The sequence below is a fragment of the Vicugna pacos genome, chromosome 3 (genome assembly GCF_048564905.1).
Source record: "Vicugna pacos chromosome 3, VicPac4, whole genome shotgun sequence".
Classification (NCBI taxonomy): domain Eukaryota; kingdom Metazoa; phylum Chordata; class Mammalia; order Artiodactyla; family Camelidae; genus Vicugna; species Vicugna pacos.
In genome coordinates, this window is record NC_132989.1 from 12021162 (window position 1) to 12047037 (window position 25876).

Here is a 25876-nt window from a genome sequence, read left to right on the forward strand (position 1 = left end):
GGGTGCTGCAAGCCAAGGCTGGGAAGCCGTGGAGGGAGAATGGACATAGAACACAGTTAACTTTCCCTCCAAACCATTTCACAGTAAACTGGCAGGGGATCCTTCTGCCACAGAGCACTCCCTCCTTCTGTGGGCCCCCAGCTCCTGACCCCACCTTGCCCACAACAGAAATAGCCTCATTTGCACCCTGGAAACCTGACCAGTCCCTCCTGATTTGGCATCCCTGCACCGGCCTCCCGCAGGTCTCTTCTCGGATTCAGCCTCAGCCTCTCAAAACTCTGAAGCCAACTCTCCCAGGGGAAGTCCAAGTGGCAGCTAGGTGCTATGACTTCACCACAGGAAGCAGAAAGGCTTGGCCCAGGATTAGGCTCTGAAAATGAGAGCCTCAAGGGGACGGCTGGGGAAGTGCAGTCACCACCCAGGCACTGAGCAGCCAGAGGAAGAGCGATGCCTCCTTCCTTTCTGCCTTCAAAGACAGAGATGACAAGGAGACTAAGGCAAGCAGGTTGTTCAGGAGGGCGCGCTCATCTGGGCTCCACACCGGGCAGAGCCAGGGTCAGAGGCCTGAACTGTTTCCACCTCAGAACCCCAGGAGAATGTTCTGCCCCAGGGGTGGGGCACTCCTGCTCCAGTTCCCACATATTCCACTTGGATGTCCACCAAGGAGTGGCAGGGGCAGAAGCAGAAGGAAAAATCCAGAGCCGCAGCCTGGGCACGGGCCTCCAGGATGTCTGCCAGGTGTGAGGAGACAGGACGGCAGCTCCGGGTCCTTGGTCCTGTGCTCATGACCTGCAGGGAGACGGCTTCCCGGGATGGAGAAGGAGCGATGCTGCAGAGCCGCACGGTGTCCTTGACTCTTCCTCACTCAGAGATTCAGGGGTAAAATTATAGCACTTTCTGGCCTCTACCCCAAGTACAGTTCTGCACAGTCTTTTCAGGGAGAGCTAGAAGCAATCCCTGAACAGAAAGCCGGAACCAGAAGAAGCAGATACGACAGGGGCAGGGGCTTTGAAATAAAAAATAGGGAGGTCCCAGGAGGAATGGGCGGCCTCCTGATTTCCACTGGGGCATCTGGGGTAGCAGTAGTGAGTGTAACCGGACTTATTTCTCAAGGACCCTTTGATCACTATGAAGATGGCCCAGAATTCAGCCTAAAACAGTAGGTATGAAAGCCAAGCTTGCCAAAAGGTAACCCAAGTGATTATTAACTGCACATTCGCCCCAATGGTATTTAGAACATGAGCTCTGTGCTCAGAAAGCCTGGGTTTGTGGCTAGTGCCAAGGCTTATTAGCATGAGACCTTAGTCAATGTAATTTAGCTTCCTGAGCCTCCATTTTCCTATCCGTAAAATGGGGATAATAATACCTAAGAGAGGTGGTGTGAGGATTAAATGAGATGCTGCATGCATAGTACCTGGCACAATGCTTCATAAACTGTTGACCTTCAATTTGTGTTCATGGTTAGCTATGATTTCTTGGCATCTTATTCGGGCCAGCACTGAGATGGATGCATTGTTGAGAAAGGTCATTTCTAGCCTGTTTTCTCTATTGTAATAGTAATAATCTCATAGTAAATATTCAGGTGTTAGCAATTATTATCAATGCCTCAAATCCTCATAGCCTCTTCCTTCTCCTGACCTTACACTCTCCATTCTTGCCTCTTACTGTGTTTCACCATCCACTTCCATGCGAGTTTCTGAGAAGGAAATATTTAAGCTGCTCTCCCTTTCCCAGGGTGTACCATCTCCACTTGCAGTAAATAGCTTTGTTTTTCTGAGCTTGAATTCTTGCCTCGACTCTAACCTAGCTTTTAGCCAATGTAGAGCTCAGCCTCCAGGAATTCAATCCCAGCTTTGGTACTGATCACAAGGTGGGGATTCAAGGAGTGACCAGCAGTTCCTTATAGCTTGAAACTCAGATGCGTGCCTATGGGGGTGTTAGACCTGTGGGTGAGGGTTACGGTTTAGAGCAGTGGTTCACTGGTCGGGAGCCAGGGTAGTGGAGGATCTGGGAGGGCTTTGCCCCCTGGGGAGCATTTGGCAATGTCTAGAGACATTCCTGATTATCACTGCTTGGGGAGAGGGCTTGCTGCTGGCACCCAGGGGTAGAAAACAAGGATGCTGTTCAACATTCTGTAATGCACAGAACAGCTTCCCACAAAGAATTATCTGGCCCAAAATGTCAATAGTGCTGAGGCTGAGAGCCTCTGGTCTAGAGGGAGATGCTCTGAAAAGACAGGCTGAGGACAGATTATTGAAGACCAGTCTAAATGGGGTGATTGAAGGCTTTTGAGCAGGAAAGGTGACATATTCCATGCTGTGCTTTAGAGAGATATCCAGGAGACCTAAGCAGGAGCCCATTAGGAAGTCATTGCAATTAGAATTAACTAGGTGAGTTCCAGAATTAGGCCCCAGAGGAGAATGTATAAAGGAAGTGTTAAGTGAGAATTTAGTCTTTATACAACTGCTCTACCACTCATTGCTTCTTATTCCCCCAAATCTGTATTTGTATTGTGATTAGATAAATACCATCAATTCCTAAACCAAGTAGGATGTTATGAATACACCTTCTTACATGTACAGTTTTTTTATTTTTCAAGTTTAATAAATTTCTTGCTTTTCTCTTTATTTAATTACATTGTGGAGGAAAAAATATAAAACAACTTCAGGCTAGCAGTTATGTTAGGGAGGGGTAAGGGAATCAGATGGCATAGGGTTGTTTCAGCAATACTTGTAATATTTTTGGAGGAAAAAAGCTTGACTGTGGTACAGCAGAAATGTTTATTGCAATATTTTCTGAATTTTATGTGGTTGAGATGTTTCATATTAATTTTTTTATACAAAGAAAGGAGCTGTTATATTAGACTTTAACAAGGTAGAATTAGCAAACATTTTCAGTTACTGAATGTAAAGTTAGAAAAAGAAAAGTGAAAAATTATATGTTAGTGTTTAGAGCCAAATACATTAGAAGTATGGGAATGATAACCAAGGCAAGAATTGTAGAAAGTAGAAAAGGCTGTGAGTGTGTGTGGGTGTGTGCATGTGTGTGCATGTTGTGTGGGGGGGGGTGGGCCAAGAAAGATGAGTAAGCCTTTAGATATGCTAAGCTCGGTTTCTTGCAGTACCTCCTTGTGGAGATTTGGCCACAATCAAGCTAGATCAGGAATTCAGGATGAAAAGTCAGGGTGAACCTTGGGGTCTGAGTAGCACCTACTTGGGGAGGGGTGGAGCTGTAGGAGCTGCCAGGGTTTCCAGGAGAGGATGTAGCCCGAAGAGAGACAAAGTCTACAGATGAAACCTTGGAAACTACCAATATTCTCGGAGCTAAGGGAGAAAAGGAAATGTTAAAGGAAGCTAGGGAGAGATTCCAGGAGCTAGAAGAGTATAAGACTATTATGTTGTCATGGAAACCAAGGAAGAGAGGATTTCTGAGAAGGAAAAGGTGGACAATGGTGTTAAAGGTTGTGGAGAAGGAAGAGGGTTGGGCTGAGGGGGAGTCACTGGATTTGATGACAAGGAGTGCAATGAGAAGTCTTCTGAAAGCGATTTCAGTAGAGCAAGAGACTCTCATTTATTCCTTCAAATCTATCTACTGAGTACATACTATGTCATGATGCGTATGAGTATCTGAGGAAATGAGCTAAAAACAGGGTTCCCTGCCCTCCAGGAGCTCACAGTCTGGTGCTTAAATGCACAAACCAATAACATGTAATGTGGAACTCATCATTTGTCCAATAGAAGCATGCACGGGATGTGATGGGATCACATCAGCAAAGACTTCCTAGAGGAGGTGACAACCAAACTGAATTTTAAAGGATGAAGGATGAATAGGAGTCAGCCATTTGAATCGAGGATGACGGTTGGTAAAAAGGGGACAATTTTCCGGATAGAACGTTCAGCCTGAGCAGTCATAGTGCCAAGAGAAATCATGGTGAGTCTTCAAGGAGCCAGAGTATTCAGAATGGTTGTAGCAGCAAAGGATGAGCCCCGGTGAGCCGTGCAGGGACCAGACCAGGAAGGTACAATGTAGCATGTGGACTTGATCCTGAAATTGAGCAGGGACATCTAGAGTGACCTTTAAAGGACTGCCCCCAACCTATTCAAGTTTACATTTGAACACGGTTGCTTAGGGCAGCCCCCCCCATAGCTTCAAATCATGGTCTCCAGTATTTAGCAAATATTCAGAAATATTTGTTGAATTAATGACAATATGTAAAATCAATGAATCTCAATCATTCATTCAAGAAAGTGAACTTATGAAATAGCAGTGTAGAGCCAGAACAGGGAGCAAGTAGGATAGTGAGAATTTTTGTCTATTTCCCCTATTTCAAAAAATAGCCACATTTCAAGTTTACATGAATACATACTCCTCATAGCAAATGTTACCCCACAAGTCTAAGGAAGTTCAAGTTACCTAAAAGCTTTCCCCCCGAGACCACCACCATCAATGCTTCTGTGACCATTTTGTTTCTGCATCACTTTATACGTCGTCGTGGATATCCACACATCTACATTTGTGTGAATGAGATCAAAACTTGTGTGTTGTACCATGGATACACTTTGCTTCGCTTTCCTTGGAGTGGAATGGGGAAATACTGAACACGTTCATCAACTGACATGAGTGTCAAATGGAGGAGGACAAATGAAAGCTTTAAGACAACAGACATGGAGACATACTCAGCAAAATCTAGAACATGGAAATGTCTTTAGAACAAATTACCAGTTTCTTCAATGACTACATTTCAAGGGAAGCAAAAAAGATGGAAATAAAAACCTATAGCTCACATAGCAACAAAATACAACATTTGGACCTCGTTGGGGTAGTGAATTAAATAAACAACGAAAAAGAATTTTAGAATCACATGGATATTTGAACTCTGATAGGATATTTGTGTATAGATAGATAGATAAACTACTGTTGATATTTTATATGTGATAATGGTGTTGTGGTATTTTGATAGGAGTCCTTTATAAGTGTACTGAAATGTACTGTATATGGATGAAATAATTGTATCTGGGATTTGCTTCAAAATAATCCAGTAAGGGTGTGTTTTTGGGGTGTGCTGATGAGACAAAAATCAACCATGAATCATGATTGTTGTAATTAGATGATAGGTAGATGGAGGTTCATTGAACTGTTCTCCCTACATTTGTTTATGTTAAATTTTTTCATCATAAAAGTTAAAGAAAAAAGAAAAAAAAGAGAAAAGAAAGGAAAAAGAATGAAGAGAAAAAAGAGTCTCAGCAGGAAAAACAGAGATAAAGAGAGAGAGTCCTTGACTGTGGGACTGACGAGGAGATGTGCAGTGGGTTTCCGCTTCAGAGAATGGGGATAAAACCTCCTCGGAGACAGGACAGAGGCTGGACTCTGGGAACTGGAGACAGAGGAGAAGTGGAGGGATCTGGTCTCTCCTGGCTCAGCTGAAGGCTAGGAAGTTCTGTCTGGGAGCTTAAGCAGAGCGGGCTCAGAGGACCCACTGTAGGGTAAGCAATTAGGCTACCAATTAGGGCCTGGAGGAGAGGGTTGTGGAACAGCACCGGGGGCACCTGCTGAGAGGAGGGAGCCTGGATTAGACATCGATCTGTGCAGTGCGGTTCGGACTTGAGCACCAAGCCCTAAAGTCAGCAAAGGAAAGTAGAGAAAATAGATTTTCCCAATCTTGTTTATCCTGATGGCTTTCTCCCTTTCCTCAGTGTCCCAGGATTTAGTCTTAACTGTGCAATTTATTACTAGCGTCTACACTGCTTGTCAAGAAATAGCTGCAGTTCACTGAATCTGTACCAGGCATTGTGCTAAGTGCATTTTGGCCTTAACTCTGAATCCTCACAGTCACATGAGGGTATCACCTTCATTCATTCAAGAATAAACTGAAGACCTACTGTGCGCCAGGCCTTGGGTATATTGAGTGTGCTGCCGTAAATAAGACAATTATGAATTTCTGGCTTCATAGAGCTTGCCAACTAAAGGGTGTAGCAGATTAAAAAATGAAGAACAGAAAAGTGTGTATTTAATGATATTTGTGATAATTGCTGCAAAAGTAAAATAGAAAGTTCTAGGAGAATGCACAACAAGGAAACGTAAGCTCAGAGACTATTCCCTTGTGAAAATAACATTGAAACAGAGACTTGAAACATAAAGAGTGGTGAGCTGGTGTGTAGAGGCTGAGGGGAATGAAGGGCATTCTAGACAGAGAAGGGGAAAGACCAGATGTCTCAAAAGCCCTGAGGCAAGACTGATGAGTGTCGGGGCCAGTTGAGACACTATTTGTAGTCTTATTTAGGCTGTGGGACTTCAGTCCAAGGGCAAGGGAAGGCCGAGGAGAAAAGTAACATTATCATATTTATGGTGGACAGTAATCCAAGAGAGAGGGGAAAGAGCGGGCGGAGTCTAAAGATATTCAGGATGCAAATTCAACCAATAGGAATTGGTGTTTGCAAATTGAGGGTGTAAGAAAAAGAGAGAGGAGTGTTGAGAATGATGCCCAAGTCTGGCGTGAGAGACAAGAGGGTCAAGCAGTAACATCTCAGGTTGAAGGTCGTGCAGGTAGCTCGTCAGTGAGAGTGGAGATTGGGAAGCCCAGAATGGTAAGCAGTTTACATTTACTGGCCATCAGTGAACACTTGTGGAATGCTTACGGAAACAGCACGCCGCAGTTTTCACTGAACCTTATTTTTTCTTCGAGGAAATAATAACAGCCAAGGTCTTTTGAGGTGATCAATTTGAGACTCAGAAGTGACAGCATGCTGTGTTGAATGGATGGCACTCACTTGTTTTTCCCTGTTGAGATGGGCCTGCGGCAAATGAGTCATGGTTCATTTGAAGACAACCACTTCCACGCACGGGGAAGAGGCGGCCTGGCGTGGTGATGTGGCTGGAGTTCAAGAACCCCAGTTTGAATCCTGACTCTTCTGTCAATCAGCTTATCTGCCAAGATAAGATACAGGGTGTGGAGAGGAACCAAAGATTTAGCTACGTAAAAAGCTAATGAAGAGCCAAGGCTCAAGTGAGGGTGGCCTGGATTTTGAAGTTGGTCAGCGCAGACAGCCAACTGAAGAGACAAACCAGGGATAAACATTCAGCTGAATTTTCAGTCTGCCTTACTATAAGCCACAAACCGAAAAGACTGGAAATTTCTAGAGTGTTAAATCCATGCTACAGATTACTCTCTTGTTACTTCAGCCCTCATGTTCTGCTGCCTCATGGGCTGAAAGGGACACAGGAGACCATCCAGTCCACGCCACTCATTCTACAGACAAGGAAATACACATCTGCAGAGTGGAGGCGATTTGCCCAAGGACACATAGCAAGTCAACAACGGAACAGGAACTAAATTCCTAGTGTCCGAGACTCGTCAGGCAGTGTTCTTTCTGTTAGGACAACGTATCCTTTCTGGTATACAGTCTGCCTGGTGCACCCAAAGTAATAGTAATGTTCCTGAAAATAATTTATTCGTGCAACAAATATACATTGAGAATCCAGTTTCTGCCAGATACTTTTAGCTACTGGAGGAGCAATAATAAACAAAATAGACAAATGTTCCTGACTTCATGAAGCTTATATCCTAGTAGACAAGTCAATAAACACGATAAACATGGAAATAGTCAAGAGTGTGTTAAATAGTATTTGCAAAAAGGCTGGACCTGGGGAATGAGAGAGTCAAGGATTATACTAAGGCAACTGGAGGGATGGAATCGCCATTAATAAAGCATGTTTTTGGGGGGTGGGATGGGGAGAACTTCACCAGCTCGTTTTCAGACATATGTTTAATTTAAAATGCCTGTGAAACATTCAGGTGGAGATGTCAAGTAGGAAGTTAACTATGTGAATTTGGAGTTTATGGGAGCAATCCAGGCTGGGGATATGCACTTGGATGGTACTTAAAGCAAGGAGACTGGATGAGATCAGCCAGGGAGTGAGCATGGATGTAAAAGAGAAGCAGTTCAGGGACTGAGCCCTGGAGCATTTCAACACTCAGGTGTCAGGGAGATGCAGATGATCCAGCAAAAGAGGCAAAAAAAGCATCCAGAAGGGTGAGCGAAAGCCAGGTGAGTGTGGCATCCTGGAAACCAAGTGATCGAAGTACTTCGAAGGAGAACAGAACGGACCTCTGTGTCAGATGCTGCTGGTGGGGAAAAGTACAATTAGGACTGAGACACGTCTCCTGGATCGATGCAGAGGTCATTCTTCACCTTAATGGGAAGAGGTTTTGCAAAATGGTTGAGAAGAAAGAAACATGATGTGTGTGGGTTGAACAGAGGAGGAAGGGAGAGAAATTGAAGACTGAGCTGAGACACGTCGTTCAGGAAATGCTACTATAAGGAGAGCTAAAGAAAGGCTGCTGTTGGCAAAGGGGAAGACGGGAACAGTGACAGCGGTCTGTATGCTGATGGATCCCCCAGAGAGGGGAAGAGCGGTGCAGGAGAGAAAGGGAGGGCTTGCTGGAATGTGAGAGGACCATGATGTTCTTTTCTGAATGCCTCATTTTTGTCAAGCCAGGTCAGAAGCTGTGAGAGAAGATGGAGAAGGTGCTGGGGGTTTGAGAAGAAATGAGAACATGTGAAATAATTATCGGGGAGAGTGGGAAGGAAAATGGACGGGGGGAAATGTAGTATAATTGCAGCACTGAGATCTTACTTAGTCATCACAGGCTTAAAGAGCAATCAGCACTTGTGGTGGGAGTTTATTTTGTGGCCTTTCTTGTACAAGTTGTGTCCCTGAGTATGTGAAGGGTTAAATTTAACTGGGATTGTAGTTTAAGAAAGCAAATACGATGAATGGATATGTATTGGGAGTTCAGAACCTAGGGAGGGGAATTAAGATTTGTCAGAAGAGAATGATTATAATGACTGATCATGTAATTTAAGCTGGATAAGGAGGTGAGTGAAGCCAAAGGTACAGGGCTCAGGACAGTATAAAGTTGATGGGACCAATGGATTGAACATACAGGTGGAATCAAAGACTGTTGGAGACATAAAGCCCAGGAAATGAGCTAGAAATTTAGGAGGTGGGAGACAGAATTGGAATTGAGATTCTGGTGGATTTGAAATGAAAAGAGCTGATGAGGTCTAGGCTTTGACCATGAGAGTGAGTAGATGAGGAAGGATTGGATTCTTAGAAGAGAGGAAGTTAAGACACTGGGAACCAAAGTGCTGGAAGGAGAGCTTCTGGCCCTGACTGGGCATTATTCAGAACTGGAGATCCTGGGATGCTGGAATTAGAGTGACATTCCTTACCACGCACAATGCATCCATTCCATAGCAAGGACCACTCACTGCTTTCTTCTTTTTTTTTTTTTTATTGAAGTACTTATTTATTCCGGGCTGGAGCAGATGTAACTATTGCTTACTGATACCCATTTCACCTCTATTTCTGGTAGAATAGAATACACACACACACACACGTGTAATTTGTCTTCTTGATTTTAGGCATGGCCATATGAATAGCTTTGGCTAATGAAGAGCAGATGGGCATGACATAGGTCCCTAGAAGGGAGCATTTTTTTTGCCAGAGTTTGATCTGTCAGTCTTCTGTGTCCCTGCCATGTTGAGCTTGGAAACATGTGTTGACACTGGAGTAGTCCTCATGTACCTGACCATGACATGGAGACCTGCTGCCTTGGAGACCAGCACCACTTGCAGTGGACTTGGTGTGAGCAAGAAATAAACCGCTGTTGGGATCAGGCTGTCGCTTCCCCACGTAGCGTAGCCTAGCCTAGCCTAATACAGCTGACTTTTGCATCACCCTGTAGCTAGCCCTGTGCCCGTTGTTGAGGACACAGAGATGAATAAAGCACCTTCGTTGCCCTCAGGTGGAGGGGGTGAGGGACAAGGGGGAAGAGAAGAGATCTCACCGCAGGGGCCATGAAGAAGAGAGCAGCTGCAGAAGGGGTGCAGGGAAGGCTTTGGAGACAGGCTTTGGCGGCACATGTTTTCTTGCTTTGCCTGGACGTTTGGGGCCATCTGCAATTAGGACTTGTTTTCACTTCTCTGACTCTGTTTGAGTTCCTGGGTGCCGTTCAACAAATATGTACTGAGTGTCAGGAACCATGCCAAAAGTTAAATCCAGCAGTAAATGAAACAGACAATCTCTGTCCTCGTGGGATTAACAGTTTAGTGGGAAAGGATGTTAAATAATTAATTTACAACTGGAGTGAGTGTTCTGAAGGAGCAGTGTACATCAGGAAAGCTAACCTAGATTCACCCAGGAAATGAGCAGCAGATGTTGAGGGGACATATTTTAGTCGCTGGGTACCGTTAGTCATTGAATAGCTTATTCAAATAGCCTTATATGAGAGGGAACTTGGCCTGCTCAGGACACTGAAGGTGATGTGTATGGCTGACACGGAGACACAGTGACACAGAGAGTGAGTGGCAGGAAGTGAGGCTGAGAGGTAAGTGTGGGCAAGGGCCAGTCACTGAAGGCTTGAGAAGCTAAATGGTTTGGATCTTGAGTCTAAAGACAACGGGAAACATTCTAAAGTCCTATTCCTTGAGAGTGATACTCCCAAATTTTCATTTGTAAGATCGCTTTCGCAATAGACTCCAGAATGGATTTCAAAGGAGTAAATGTATATATAGTTAGAAATACAAGGAAACCTGTATAACTGGCAGATTAGAGAAGGTGGCAGTTGAAGGATGGCTCGGAAGGGGGCTGAATAGCAGTGGACAGCTACAAAATATATTTTGAAAGCAAAATTCAAGTTAACATGTGATGACAGTTGGCACAAGAGGTGAACGAGAGGGAAGATTCAAGGATAATTCCAGTTATCTGAACAACTAAAGGGGACAGTAGTGCCATTGCCAATAAAGGAAGGCAATTCTAGGTGGGTGCAGAAGAAGGACTTTTCAATTTGAGGCTTGAAAAGTCTGCAATATTCAAGTGCACTCATCTCTCATAGGTTAATATATTTCTCTGTACATTGTGTTTGTATCCACGCCTGTTTCTTCCATTTGATTTTTAAAGCTTTGAGAGCAAAAACCATATCTGATTCATCTCACACACCAGTCTCCTACCGCAAGGCATGCAGGGCTGAGCTGTGTATGAGATCAGCACAATCATTCTGATCCAGTGAGCAAAATGGGCACATCTGGTTCTTGGAGCCCAGGTTGGGAGGAGCGGTTCACCTTGTCTCCCCTCCAGGATCCATGGTTGGTTTCCTGGCCCCTACCTCACTGTGGTTATCTGTGTAAGTTATCTCCAGGTTTGGTTCACCTGAGGGGAGCACACAAGAAGTGGTTGTTTATTTCTCAACCATCTGAACTACATGTGCTTCATTGATCTGAAGGATTTGTCTGAAACAAGCACTAAATTTAAAAAAAATTGTCTTCTTGGTAGATTTCTGATACATTCCATTTCAACAAGCTGGAAGTGTCTACAGTGAGAACTCAGTCTGACAGCAGCTTAACCAAATATACCCTTTGCCTCCTTTAAGGCTTTGGAGGTAAAGAGAAGAGATGGCTAGTTTAAAATCAGTGCATTTATCATTATCTGTGCAGTGTAGGGCTTCAGATTGAACTAAGGTCCCTTTGAAAATACATGCACCAAAGGATGACTTAAATATCACCATCAGTACAGTATTCTTCAGCTTAAGGCTTTGGTTCCTGCTAAAAGATAAATCCATCTCCTCTCCTCTCCTCTCCACTGTCTCAAAAATGCTGGGATAATGCCTCAAGCTATTTGCATTCATTTACACTTGAGTTCAAATGAGATTTAGAATCTTCTTGAGAACCGGATTGCTTTAGAAAAACCATCTGGTATTCTAGTAAGGGTAGTGGGGCTCAGAGTCAAAAGTCTGAGGGCCTTGCATTCTGTCTTACACTGTGTGGCTGCAGGAAGTTAAAAGAATTATTCTGGGCTCAAGTTGGTTATCTGTGAATGAGAGATTCTAATCTCTGCTCCAAATATCTGGTTGATCTCAACAACTGCCTTGAATGGAGAGTTTTAGAATGTCTGTTCAAATCACCATTTCTCCTTTTCTCTAAGAAATGTCCTCCCATTTCCCCCTAGCCAAGAAATGAGTCCCAAGCAGCTATGTGTCCTCTAAGTTACTTTCTTCACTTGCTGAAGTTGAGCAGCAGGGTGGACCCTGTATCTCAGCTGGATCAGTCACATGGTTTCTTCCAGAACATTAGAATTGTGATTGAATGGTGATGGCTCATCTGTGCTGGCGGACTGCAGCCACCTGGGACCCTTGGGGTGTTCGTTGGTTTTTTGAGTCAACTGTGGACTCCCAAAATTGAATTTGTACAGACAGAGGATGAAGTAGAGGTGCCAAGAAGGGCAAGGACTGTAGACTAAGCCATGCGTGGGTTTCTGCGAGCATTTCCGACCTTTGTTCTAGTGTTTTCTCATGTCTAGGAGAGACGTTCCTGGCCTTGGGTTTTCTCAGGCATTCCTATACCCTTATAATAATTTCCCTCTTTTTGCCTAAGCTAGCACAAGGCTATTTCTATTCCTTGCAAGCAAAAATGTTCTTGTGAGATTGATATAGTGGTGTAGGGAGCCACTAGGGCTGAAGAAAGGATGCCCTATCCTGTGGAAATGATTAGGCAGAAAAATAGCCAACTGGAAATCTTGTTCACCACCCTTGGGTTTCCATCCACTGACTCAGCTAAGGTCCCCAAGTATTTCAAAGCCTTCCAATCTAATGGATATTTTCCATTCTGACCCTTTTTTTTTAACTTTCTGCAACATTTAATATCTTAACCAAACCTTTATTTTTTCCCCTTTGTTAGCATTTTTATTTGTCCTATGCACTAATATTTTTATAACTTATTGAGTTATAATTGGTAGACAATAAATGGCAGATGCTTAAAGTATACAATTTGATGTACAATTTGATTTTGGCCCATGTATGCAGCTATGGAACCATCACACAGACAAGGCAATGAATACATCCATCGCTCCTTAAAGTTTCCTGGTACCCCTTTGCAATCTCTCTCTCTCCCCCTCATCCCAGATTCCCTAACAACCACAGGTTTGCTTTCTGTCACTATAGAACAGTTGGCATTTTTTAGAATTTCATATAAACAGAATCATATAGTATGTGCTCTTTTCAGAAACCAATCCTTCAGTAAATACTGGAGCACTTCAGCCCTGGGGATACAGCCAAGAACTGGATGGACATGGTTCTTGTCATGATGGAGGTTCAGTCTACCAAGAGAGGCAGATATTGAGTAAATAATTATAGTAAAGCCTGTTGCATGTTTTCATAAGAGGAGGAGCAGTGGAGGAGGTATATACCGGGGTGTCTAACCTTGGGACTGATGAGAGTTCTGAAGGTCTAGTAGGAATAAGACCGATGAAAGGTACAGGGATGGGAGTGGGGTCCAGGCAGAGGGCACAGAATGGGAGAAGGTTAAGAGGAAAAGGGAAACATGGCATATTTAAGGAACAGAAAGTAGGGCAGTTTGGAGGACACCCTCTCCCTCTGGTGTGGGGGGTGGTTGTGAGCCGTAAGAGAGGAATGTGTAGAAGTGGGCAAATCACTGTTGGCCTGCTGGCTTAGATTCTCTTTTCTCCTTACTTCTGACCCTCATTCAACCTTTCCAGCAGTCCCTTATCTTCATTTATTCTTTGCCAGGACAGTAGCTCAATTATGGTGGAGGCAAAGAAAAATTAACCCTAGAAGAGGAATTGAATTACCTAGAGTCACACGGCTAGCTGGAACCAAGGTGTGGTTATAACTCAGTCCTCCAAGCTCGAGGTTCGATACTTCCACACATTTGGATGGTAGGACAGAACGTCAGCTCCCCAGGGCTTTTGAGTCCCTGACATCCTAATAGACTTTAGAATCAGAGTCAAAATCAAGGGTATGTCAACTGTCAAAGACACGAAGCAGAAGGAAGTTGCTTCATTGACACACAGACAGCCCCACACCACTTAGCATTTGATTATCTACTGGCAGCAAAGCCTGCTTATGCCATCCCTTATATTTTTCTTCAATTTAATGAAGTAATTAATGCTATAAAAAGCTATGAAAATATAAATGTAAGAAAGCATGTTGCATAATTAATAATATATGCATATGCATGGAGGGTGTTTCTTTCTGGCATATATATGCATATGCCATTAATTGAAACATAGTCACTTTGTTTTACTGCCAGGGTATTGGTACAAGCTGCACTGTCTGTATGCCAGTTTCCAGCCTGATTCCAGGGTATATTATGTTGATCCAACGGAGGACCATCAGGGACCTGGGGACTGGGGTAGGGGGAGGTGCTGGGCCGGAGAACTGGGGTGCTAACTGGCTTCTAGATTCAGCTCTGTATTAACTCATTGTATGACCTCAGTTACTTTCCTCTGGGCCTCAGTTCCCCCACCTGTCAAGTTGAGAGTTGGACCGTATGATAGTTTACATAAAATATAGGCAGCACATCTCTTCATTCAAATGAAATCTAAGTGGAAACTGATATAAAAGATGTAGAAGTGGAATCTCCAGTTTAAATTTGCAGCAGGGCCTTCCCTCTAGTGCAGTGTTTTATTACTCCATGCTCCTCCTGTGTCCTTCAAGGATCTATCCATTAACTTGTAAAACACTGGGCTAGATCATTGGAAGAGTCCCTTATGGTACTTTTTACCTCCTTTCAGGCATTTCAGCTACAGAAGGTCACATCAGGCCTTGTAATATGGTGGGAAAGCTGGATGGCAAGTTGAGAGGCCGAGTCCACATTTGGGCCCTGTCCCCCGTTAGTGCTGTGACCTCACATCTATCTTCTCCTCAACTTGCTTGTCTTGACTTCTTGTCTGTCAAGAAAGAAAGTATTCCTTGTCTTGTCTTATCACATAGAGGTACCAAATTAGATGCCATATGTCAAGGTGCTTTTAATCTAAGTGTACAATAAGAAGGCAAAAACACTCTTTTCCTGAGGGTTAAGGCTGTAGGCTCTGACCCCAGTTGCTCTGCCACTTACTAACTATGTGACCATGAATAAGTTAACTTTCTGTATGGTGGTGTCCTCATCTGTAAAGCCATCATAATATTATCTGTGTATGAGTGGTTTGGTTAATGTATCTATGACAGTGAAAAGCAGTGTCCAAGTGCCATAAATGTTTACCATTATTGTTGCTTTTTAAAAATTATTATTATCAACAATGTTGGTGGGAATCAGGAGGAGGTCTGCTCTCTTTCTTTCTTTCTTTTTCTTTTTTTCTCTCTTTCTTTTTATTGAAGTACAGTCAGTTACAATGTGTCAATTTCTGGTATATAGCATAATGTCCCAGTCATGCATATATATATATATATATATATATATATATATATATATATATACACATATATTTGTTTTCATAAAGGTTATTACAAGATATTGACTATAGTTCCCTGTGCTATACAGAAGAAATCCAGTTTTTATTTATTCTTATATATACTGGTTAACATTTGCAAATCTCAAACACCCAAATTTATTCCTTCCCACCCACTTTCCCCTGGTAACTATAAGATTATTTACTATATCTGCAATTCTGTTTCTGTTTCCTATATGAGTTCATTAGGGTCTTTCTTTCTTTCTTTCTTTCTTTCTTTCTTTCTTTCTTTCTTTCTCTTCTTTCCTTCCTTCCTTTCTTTTTTAGATTCCATATAAGAGTGATGTCATATGGTATTTTTCTTTCTCTTTCTGACTTACTTCACTTAGAATGACAATCTCCAGGTCCATCCATGTTGCTGCAAATGGTATTATTTTATTCTTTTTATGGCTGAGTAGTATTCCATTGTATAAACGTACCACAACTTCTTTATCCAGTCATCTGTCAATGGACATGTAGTTTGCTTCCATGTCTTGGCTATTGTGTATAGTGCTGCTATATATTCGGGTGCATGTATCTTTTTGAATTAGAGTTTTCTCTGGATATATGCCCAGGAGTGGGATTGCTGGATCATATGGAAAGTCTATTTTTAGTTTTTGAGGACTCAAGGAGGTCTGGATTCTAATCTTGAACCTAATACTCTCTAAATGTGAGTCCTAAGTGAATGAAGAGTCCCACCTCAGAGAGTTCTGCCAGTCACATCACAGAAGAGATCAAATGAAACATGGATATTAAAATACTTTGAGAAGATAGCACATCTTTACAAATATCGAGTTTAGATATGCCTTCCAAGACAGACCTAAATGAAGCACCAGTATTGAAAAATGATTCTGAGGGGGGTTGAACAAAGAAGATAACAGGTTTAACAGGATATGCAAATTTCCCATCACCGTTTTGGCTGAAGCATGAGGGAAATAGGTGCTACATGTTAAAGGAAGACTTGTACGGGATTTGCACAAAGAAGATGGCAGCATAAATCATTTACCACCCCGCGTCAACCACTCACCTCAACCTGTAAAGTTAGAGAGGCTGAAACACAGAGAACAGAGACAGAGTGTTTTCAGAGAGAAATGTTAGTGTTCTGTGAGCCTGTCAGCAAGGGGGAGGCGTGGGCTGCAGCCTGTCCCTCACCTGAAGCCTGAGTAGAGGGGCTTTAAGGCAAGATGACTTAGAAAGAATCTCTGTGTTTCTTGGGGTCTGACAGGTGGAGGAGTGGGTGTAGGGGATCATGGCAGCAGACTGGTTATCATTCCTGAGAAACTTGACAGCCAGCTCCTTAAGTGCCAGAGCAAAGGGGAGGAGACAGAGGTGGAGATCATGGCAGGAGACTGTTACCAAGGGCAAGTTCATGTGCCCGCTGCACCGTGAAGCCAAACAAACTGAAACATCTAAGTTTGGAGCAGAGAAAGGTTTATTGCCGGGCTAAGCAAGGAGGGCTGGGTGGCTCATGCCCAGGAAAACCCCAAACTTCCCTAAGGGTTTCGTCAAAGCGTATTTAAGGGCCAGGTAAGGGAGGGAGGCGCTGCAGTGTTCGTGATTAGCTAATGCACAATTCTCTGATTGGTTGATGTTGAGGAAACAGGGCAGTCAATACTATCAACCCCTAGGCACCAGAAGGTCTGGGGGCCATGTGCTCATGATCATCAAGTACTTAATGTCTTCCCTCTGGTGGTGGTTTTAAGCATCTGAAAAACTCAGGAAATACACATGAGATACTGTTATCTGGGTACTTCAGAGAGGAGCCGCAGCAGAGGATGTGAGGGAGGGGTCTGACCTTGGAAAGCCCCACAGGGTCCTGCTCGGTTACAAGATACCTGAACAGTTCCAGTGGACCAGATGTGGGCCATGTGTGAGAGACACTGGAATGGGTCACCTTAGGCATTTCCAAGGAGACGTCCTGAAGAAGTGAAAAGGTCTCACCCAGACGGAGTGGAGGTGCACTCCCTGGTTCAGGGATTAAGCAAAGAGCTGTAAGTAATGAGGCAAAACAGAGCATTAGCCTTTTTACGGGAACTGTAGATACCAGATACACATTTATAAATGCTCATTGAACACCTCCCCACAACACACACACGCGCACACACACACATGCAAACATACACACGCACAAAGAAAAAAGTCAGCTGTGAATGTCTCCCCGGTGCAGGGAGTGCAATATCAGCTCACACAGTTACCAGTCCAGCCACAACTTCCCTGCTCAGTCCACCCTGCACCCTGAATCCTGAAGACTCAGAAATCTTGGTTAGCAAAATGGAGGAAGCACGAGGCGGAGAAAGGGATTAGGAACCATCCACAGTCTGTGTCCTTGTTCACCATTTGCTTCTTTCTGCTTATAAGGTGTACACATTCGGTATGGGGAGAAATTGCGCTTTGAGATTTGAAATATTGACTGTCACATGGGGCTAGGTATTTCACTCTCTGGATTGACGTTGCGCACATTACCTTGGAAAAGCATGAGAGCACTATGGGCACGAGGAGCTAGTTCCCCCGATTAAATGGACAGAATGAGACAAAAATACAGTCGCTTGATGATAACATCTTACCATGATTTTCAAATTAATGGTTACCAGGTGCTAAACTACATGTTATGAAAATCAGATCTTCTTTCATCCAAAGGGATAGAAAAAAATTGTTCTTTTAATCTGAGAAAGAATGAAAAACAAATCAGTTTCAGCCCTTAAGCTGTGTAAATCGTGAGGCTGCCACCGAGACGGCAAGGACTCAGAATTACGTCGTGGACTCAGAATTACGTCGTGATCTCAGGCTTATTCTGGGACAGGGTTAGCCTTGTATACAGGTTAAGAGGTTAATTACCAAAATTAGGTAATTTTATTTTATTTTTTAACACCTTTATTGTGGTATGGTTCCTGTACGGTAAACTACACATATTTCAGATGAATTTTGATAGATGTATACACCCATGAAACCACCACCACGATCAACAGAGCTAACATATCCATCACTCCCCAAGAGGTGCAATTTTCAAATTCCCAGTTTATCCCTTCCCACCCCCTTTATCCCCTGGTAACGATAAGTTTGTTCTCTATGTCTGTGAGTCTGTTTCTGTTTTGAGATAAGTTTATTTGTGTCCTTTTTGAAAGATTCCACATGTAAGTGACATATGATATTTTTCTTTCTCTTTCTGGCTTACTTCACTTAGTATGACAATCTCCAGTTCCATCCATGTTGCTGCAAATGGCAATATTTTATTCTTTTTTATGGCTGAGTAGTATTCTATCTCTGTGTGTGTACACACACACACACACACACACATCACATCACATCACATCACATCTTCTTTATCCAGTCATCTTTTGATGGACATTTGGGTTGTTTCCATGTCTTGGCTATTGTAAATAGTGCTGCTGTGAACATAGGGGTGCGTGTGTCTTTTTGAATTATATTTTTCTCTAGATATATGCCCAGGAGTGGGATTGCTGGGTCATATGGTAAGTCTATTTTTAGTTTTTTAAGGAACCTCTATTCTGTGGCTGCACCACTTTACATTCCCACCGACAGTGTAGGAAAGTTCCTTTTTCTCCTCACCCTCTTCAGTATTATTGTTTGTAGACTTTTGAATGATGGCCATTCTGACTGGTGTGAGGTGATACCTCATTGTAATTTTGATTTGCATTTTTTAACAATTAGTGACGTTGAGCATTTTTTCATGTACTTGTTGGCCATTTGTATGTCTTCTTTGGAGAGATGTCTGTTTAGATCTTCTGCCCACTTTTTGCTTGTTTTTTTTTTTTTTCTGATACAAAATTAGGTAATTTTAGAGGGGTCAGATGGTTCCATCATATCCCCTACCCTCTGCTTAAAAGTATATATTCTTAATATTCCATTTGATGCTTACAACTCGTCCTTTTCTTTCAAATCTTCTGACTCTGAGACAATTAACATTCCTATGGGTGAATCATGCCTTGTCATTCTCACTTATCCCCCAGCTAAATGGGTACAAAGCATTTCTGAATTCTGGCTTTGATAGAAGAGAAGGTGTGGTGGATGGTCCCTGTGCGTTTGGTGGAAGTCAATGAGTGCTGGTAAAGGAGGAAATGCTACAAGGTCTACAAGAAGGTTGTTCAGGCAACCTTGTAACTGACTCGGATAAGTTCTGCACCAGAAGCTTCTTGTCACTCCCTGTATTATCCTTTGATTTTCTTTAAGCTGTGATAGAGAAGTTGAGCTTAATTGTATCATAGCATCAGAATATCAGAGGCAAACCTAAAGATCATCTAACACTGGGAAGGTAACCACATTCCATCTTGTGTGTTAATTCCCAAAGCATCTGTGATAGCCTGGCCCACAGGGTGGAGGACGGTAAGGCCTCGTTTTCACTGAGGAAGTCAGGATGGGGTCTGTGGGTGAAAGGGGGCAATGGGCACACACACGCCATTTCTTTCCCAACCTGGATCTCCACAGTCTGCACCCACCCAGAGTCTTCGCCTTCTGCCTGTGTCTCCCCACAGCCAGGGACACTTGACAGCCTGTGACCTTCTCTGTAAAATGGAGATGGTAGCATTCATGCCATAGAGTGACTGTGAGATGTAAGTGAGCTAGTGGGTGTAAAGTGTTGACATACACCTAGTTTTTATATAAATCAAGTGTCTCAATGGGCTTTCCAAGATGAGATTTATTCCCATATTCCAGGTAATTTTAAGACATTACAAAAAGGATTCCATATATTCAAAAGCTTGTTATAACCTATAATGAAAAAGAATATGAAAAAGATCATATAAATGTGTATGGATAACTGAATCACTATGCTGTACACCAGAAACTAGCATTGTAAAGCAACTGTACTTCAATTAAAACAAAAAAAGGATTCCAACTGAGAAGCACATCACTACACAGCTGGAAATTGCCAAGCTGAGGTTCAAATCTAGATCTTTTCTGACTCCAAAGACTCTGTTTTTTCTACGAGACCATTCTGCCTTCTAGGAACTGAAATCTTTTTCTTGGAACTGGGACCCCATCACTTGTCTGGCATTTCGTGGATGATGTGTGTCTGCACATCAGACACTCGCCTGTTTCTGGAGCTCTCATGCCTTTGATACCCCCTCCCCAATGAGGCTCCCAGGCTTGACCAGTGGCCTGGACTAGGAGTTCATGTATGTCCTCATGAGCTCAGATGCCCAACTTCTGCAAGTGGACCTGACCTCCCCACTGCAGTACCAGTGAGGAAATCTGGTGTACTTGTCACTCACCATTTACAGAGCCCTGACTACGTGCTAGGCATTCTACTCTGCACACACAGTGACAAACAGTTATAGCCCAGACCCTAATGGAGCTTACACTCCAACGGGAAGGCAGGCACTGGAAGAAGGAAGAAAGTCACCCAAGTATGTACAGTTGTCCTCCGTTATTGGTGATTTTGCTTTCCCTGGTTTCAGTTACTTGCAGTCAGCCGTGGTCCAAGAATATTCAATGTAATTCCAGAAATAAAAAATTTGTAAGTTTTTAATTTCTCGCCATTCTGAGTATCGTGATGAAATCTCGAGTCATCCTGCTCTGTCCTGCCCTGGCTGTGAATCACCCCTTTGTCGAGTGCAATCCACCCATTAGTCACGTATAGCTAACTCTGCTCTCAGACCAACATCCCTGGTATCACAGTACTTGTGTTCAAGTCACCCTTATTTTCTTTAATAATGGCTCGAAAGCCCAAGAGCAGTGATGCCAGCAATTCGAATATGCCAAAGAGAAGCTGTAAGTGCTTCCTTTAAGTGAAAAGATGAAAGTTCTTGACTAAAATTAAAAAAAAATGATATCCTGAAGGTGTCAAGATCAATGGTAAGAACAAATCTTCTATCCATGAAACTGCACAGAAGGAAACAGAAATTCATACTAGTTTTGCTGTTGCACCTCACACTGCAAAATTCCAGCCAGTTTGTGCCATGTGCTTAGTTAAGATGGAAAAGGCATTACATTTGTATAATAACGTATTTTGAGAGAGAGACCACATTCACATCAGTTTTATTACAGTATATTGTTACAATTTCCATATTTTATTATTGTTGTTGTTAATCTCTTACTGTGTCTAATTTATAAATTAAACCTTATCATAGGTATGTATGTATAGAAAAAACATAGCATATATGGGGTTCAGTACTATCCACAGTTTCGGGCAGTCACTGGGGGTCTTGGAACATATCCCCCGTGGATAAGGAGGGACCCCTATATTTAAGAGCTGTGTAATAATTGATCTGAAGGAGAAGTACAGGGTGTAACAGTGGACCATGACCTAATTTGAGGAGTCAAGTTTTGAACTTCTCTTAAACCACATCTCTTTATTGAGATTTTGGGGATAGGAGTAGTCAGCTCATGCTGGCGTTACAAGGATTGAGAGATAGAATGATTATAAAGTATGAAGCACAGTGTGTGGCACAAAGAACAATGAGACTTCAAAAGTTTGCGATGGCGGCCTTTTCTATCGCTATTCTTATTCCTCTCACCTTCTGTGGAACGGGAATCTGTAGTGACACCTGACGGCGGTGGAGACACTAGTCAGGAATCTCTCACTTCTAACCTGTCTCCTTTTCCCTCTCCTGTCACAGTCAGTGGCCTCGCAGGGCTCAATTTCACTACTATACAAAGTAAGATACGATATTGTGCATTTTGAAGAGCCAAGTGAAGTGAGTTTTTCAAGGTCACTAGGAAGGTCATGGCTGAGAAGGAAACAGGTCTGCTCACTCCCTATCTAAGGCGTTTCTGATGTCTTCACTTCCAGGTGGTATCTCAGTCCAAAGCAAATTTCCAAATGTTGACAAAGTAGCCCAAGATGCAACAATCTAGACTCCAAATAGGCGACAAGGCTTTAGGATTTTCTGTTTTCCATATTGTTTTCTTTCTGTTACATAACCCAGGGCTCCAGTGGCCCGGACTATAATCAGCCAAACTCAAGTGGAGGAAGAGCTACAGCATCAGACCAGAGCCACCCATGGTCTCTGTGCTTCCATCAGTTGCCTGAACCCGTAAGTCCCTCTCACCTGAATTTTCTCCGCAGGAATGCCACCGGGAAAGTCTACGGCAGGTGGAGGAGACTGGCTGTGCCCATAGAAAATACAATCTGATGCTTGTTTTTAAATCCTAGCATCAAAACCAAGCAGAAGCTTTGCGCAGTGGCAGTATCGTAGCCAATGAGGTTTATCCGAGGCGCGATTATTGCTAATTGAAAACCAAGCAGAGCAGAAAACAAAAGTGAAATGAGAAAGATAAAAGGATGTGGATGAAAACCAGGGGGCCGGGAGGGGAGGAGCTTGGAGCGGTGGGCGGCAACTCACAATGCTTGACAGAGACACCCTCTGTGCGGTGGCAGCGGTGTTCCCCAGATTCTCTTGCACACCCGCCAGAGAAACACACACGTGGGCCTCGCCTGCAGTGACTGGTCATGGACATTCTAACAGTCAAAGGAACCAAGGCTCTGAATGAGACTTGTTTATTTAAAGAGAAGAGACACCAATTTGTAGCATTTGTAGCAGCTTGAGATCCAGTTCTCTTGTATCGTTGCTGTGCTTAAAGAGGCTGAACGAGCCATCAGTAAACTGCACGGTGGGAGAGCCCCTCCCTGCTCCCGGGGCCGCCCGGTGTGAAAACCCACAGCCTGCCTTTTCTCAAGTTTTGCTCTTGTTCCTTAGATTGGCAAGGAGTTGGGTGCCCTTAAAGAGGGTAGACTTGGCTTTGTCAGTAGATTCTTTACTGTTTGTTCATTAGTTTGTTTACTCATTCATTCATTCGTTCATTCATTCATTCACTCATTTATTCATAGTGCTATTGAGCATCTACTTTGCCAGCCTCAATTCTAAGCACAAGGGAGTATAGAGGAACACAAAAGACAGGGTCACTGCTCTGCTACCCTCACGGGGTTTACATTTCAGTGGCCTTGGGCTATGCACCTGTCTTATATTCACTGAACATGTTTTATCCATTAGGATTTATGCGAGATGCTGGGAAAACTAAAATGAATGAGAAGGTGGACCCTGTAGTAATACCAAGGACTCAGGCAGATGATTGTATCTTTAATAATATAGGGGCAGTCTGAGAGCCAGGTCCAAGGAGGGTATCTAACTTAGCAACATGAGGGGAAATGTCTTCAAAAAATTGTTTCTCAAAAAGGACTTGAATTTGTCTTTCTGTTTCGTAGTTATTGTCCAGTAAATAGTTGAATACTCACAATGCTTAGAAGAGTGTGTGCCACACGTAAGCCCTAGATAAACTCTTGTGCATGTCATTTTTAGCTAGGCATAGTATTAGGGACATCGGAAAGTAACGAGTACTAAACCTAGAGGCAGCTATACCTCTGGACAATGAGACCAGAGAGAGGAAGGAATTTTTCCAACTGGAATAAGAATGAGAATCTGCAGACACCTAGTCTGGTTTCTCTCCAGTACGATGCTATTGCACACACACTACGGGCAGCGCCGCGGAATTCATTGCATGGGTCTCTATTTTTAAAAATGAATAATGAGCTCTTAACACGCTCTTTGTAGACAGGCCCAGAGAGCAAAGGCGGCTGAATTCATCCTTTCTCAGCTGTATCAGACCTAGAAATTTCTCCTGGAGTGATGCTCAGGGAGAGAAAGCTGGGGGTTCTGCCACCATCTGTTCTAAGTAAATACCACCACTGGTCTTTATTTAGCAATCGCTCTTCCCAAGATCTCCGCGCTCGAGTTTAGAGGGGAAGGATGCAGGACACAGGGCAGTCAGCCAAACTCAAGTGGTGGAATAGTTACCGCATCAAACCAAGGCCATGCACGGTCTCGGACCAAACCACAGAGGCTGCTGAGTACATCACAGCTGGGGCCTGGCCAAACCCTGGAGAACGCAATTCCTCAGTCCCTGCAGCAGAGAAGTACAGTTTGGATATTTAAATCCGGGCGTATCTTGCCTGTGGGCTATGTTTCCAAAGGCAAATATTGTTGAGCGAGTCATTCCGTCATGCTGTGCCGTGGGTGGCAGCAGGTTGAGGGGACTGGGAACAGAGCCAGGACTGGGGTAGGCAGCACGGAGGAGACGTGGGGGTGGGGGGAGTGATGGGGTCAGAAGCCAGGCCCGCAAGTCACAAATGTTACAGGATGAAGCTGTGTAGGAAGGTCCAGAGGTTGTGCAAATGTGAACCCACAGGAAATGAGGTCTGCAAAGTCTGGTAGCTCAACACTCAAGTAAAGAACCTGGAAACTGAGCCAAGGCACAAGCGGCGTTTTGCCAGCGGCAAGAAAAGGACTGTTACGTGGAGACTTTCTGACCCAGTCTCCTCTGCCTTGTGTTTCTTTTCATCCCCGTCGGAGCCAATTGAAAGCCGGCCAAACCCAAAGCCCCTGTTACCTTTCTGCCGTCACTTGTTTAGATTCCCAGGCAGGACAGGGAACATACCAGGCTCTGGCTGCTGTATATTTATGATGCTCAGGCTCAATGAAAAACCTGCAGGGAGTGAGTTCTTAGTAAGAAGTGGAAAAGGGAGTATTTGTTCATTCATTCATATATTTATTCAGCGCCTTCCATGTGCCAAACACTGTGCGAAGTCCTGGAGATAAAACTGACACACAAAGGCAGCCGTGGTCTGTGCGCGCATAGCTTACAGACCTGTTGGGGAGAGTAGACGTTAATCAAAGATTTATAAATTGAGAGAGAGAGAGACAGGCAGAGAGACACCACTGTGGTACATGCTCCAAACGAGAAGTAGCCAGGTCTGTCAGAGAGATATGAACTGGTCAGGGTAGTCAGAGGAGACCTCCCGAGAAAGTGACCATTTGAAGTTTGCAAGAAAGAAACTAAAGTTTGGGAGTGGAAGAGAACATTCTGGTTCTTCTGCTAACGGACCTCAGCAGGAGGGAGCAACGTGAGACTGAATGCTTTATTTATTTCACAATTCAGTTTTACGATTAAGTAATTCAGTCATACAGCAGCCCGCCGTGTGCTAGATGTGGGGTAGAATCCAAGTTTAGAAGGTACAGACCCTGTGCTGAAGAAGAGCTATTGCAAGAGGTCCAAATCTACCACAGGTTTTTATTGAATTCCTCCTGTGTGCCAGGTGCTTTCCATTGGCCATTTAACATTAAGAGGGAGCTACTGTTATTCCCATTTACAGATGGGGAAACTGAGGCTTAGACAGATAACTTGCAGGATCACAGATCTGAACCTGCCAGTAACAGCTCTCTTGACTGCCAAGCCCATGAACTTTTCATATAACCCAATGCCTCTACCCAGAGCCCTATACGGAAACTTACTAGAAGAATTTTGGGTGTCAGCCTACTTTTCCCCCTTCAGCAAGAGTTCTATCTAGACTTGATCTGTGCATCAACACTGGGTTGTGTGTTTGAAACCATAAATACGTGCAGTTTAACGTTTTTAGTAAAAGTGTTACTGAACCAAACTTGGATGTGCTCGCCCGCGCGCAGTAAAGCCAATCTACTAACACCAGGTTGTAGTGAAGGAAAGTGCAGTGTTTGTTGCAGGAGGCCAAGCAAGGTGGGCAGATAGCTAAAGCTCAAGACACCCAAACTCCCCAGTGGCCTTCAGGGAAAGTTTATTAAAGGTAGGAGGAGGGAGGGGGCTGTGAGGTGTGTGATCAACTCAT

At 43.6% G+C, this 25876-nt stretch overlaps 1 pseudogene; it reads left to right on the forward strand.

Annotated features, from left to right (window-relative positions):
- The first annotated feature begins 22410 nt into the window (after nt 1-22410).
- On the forward strand, nt 22411-22485 carry LOC116278273 (U4 spliceosomal RNA; annotated as a pseudogene).
- Nucleotides 22486-25876: the final 3391 nt, after the last annotated feature.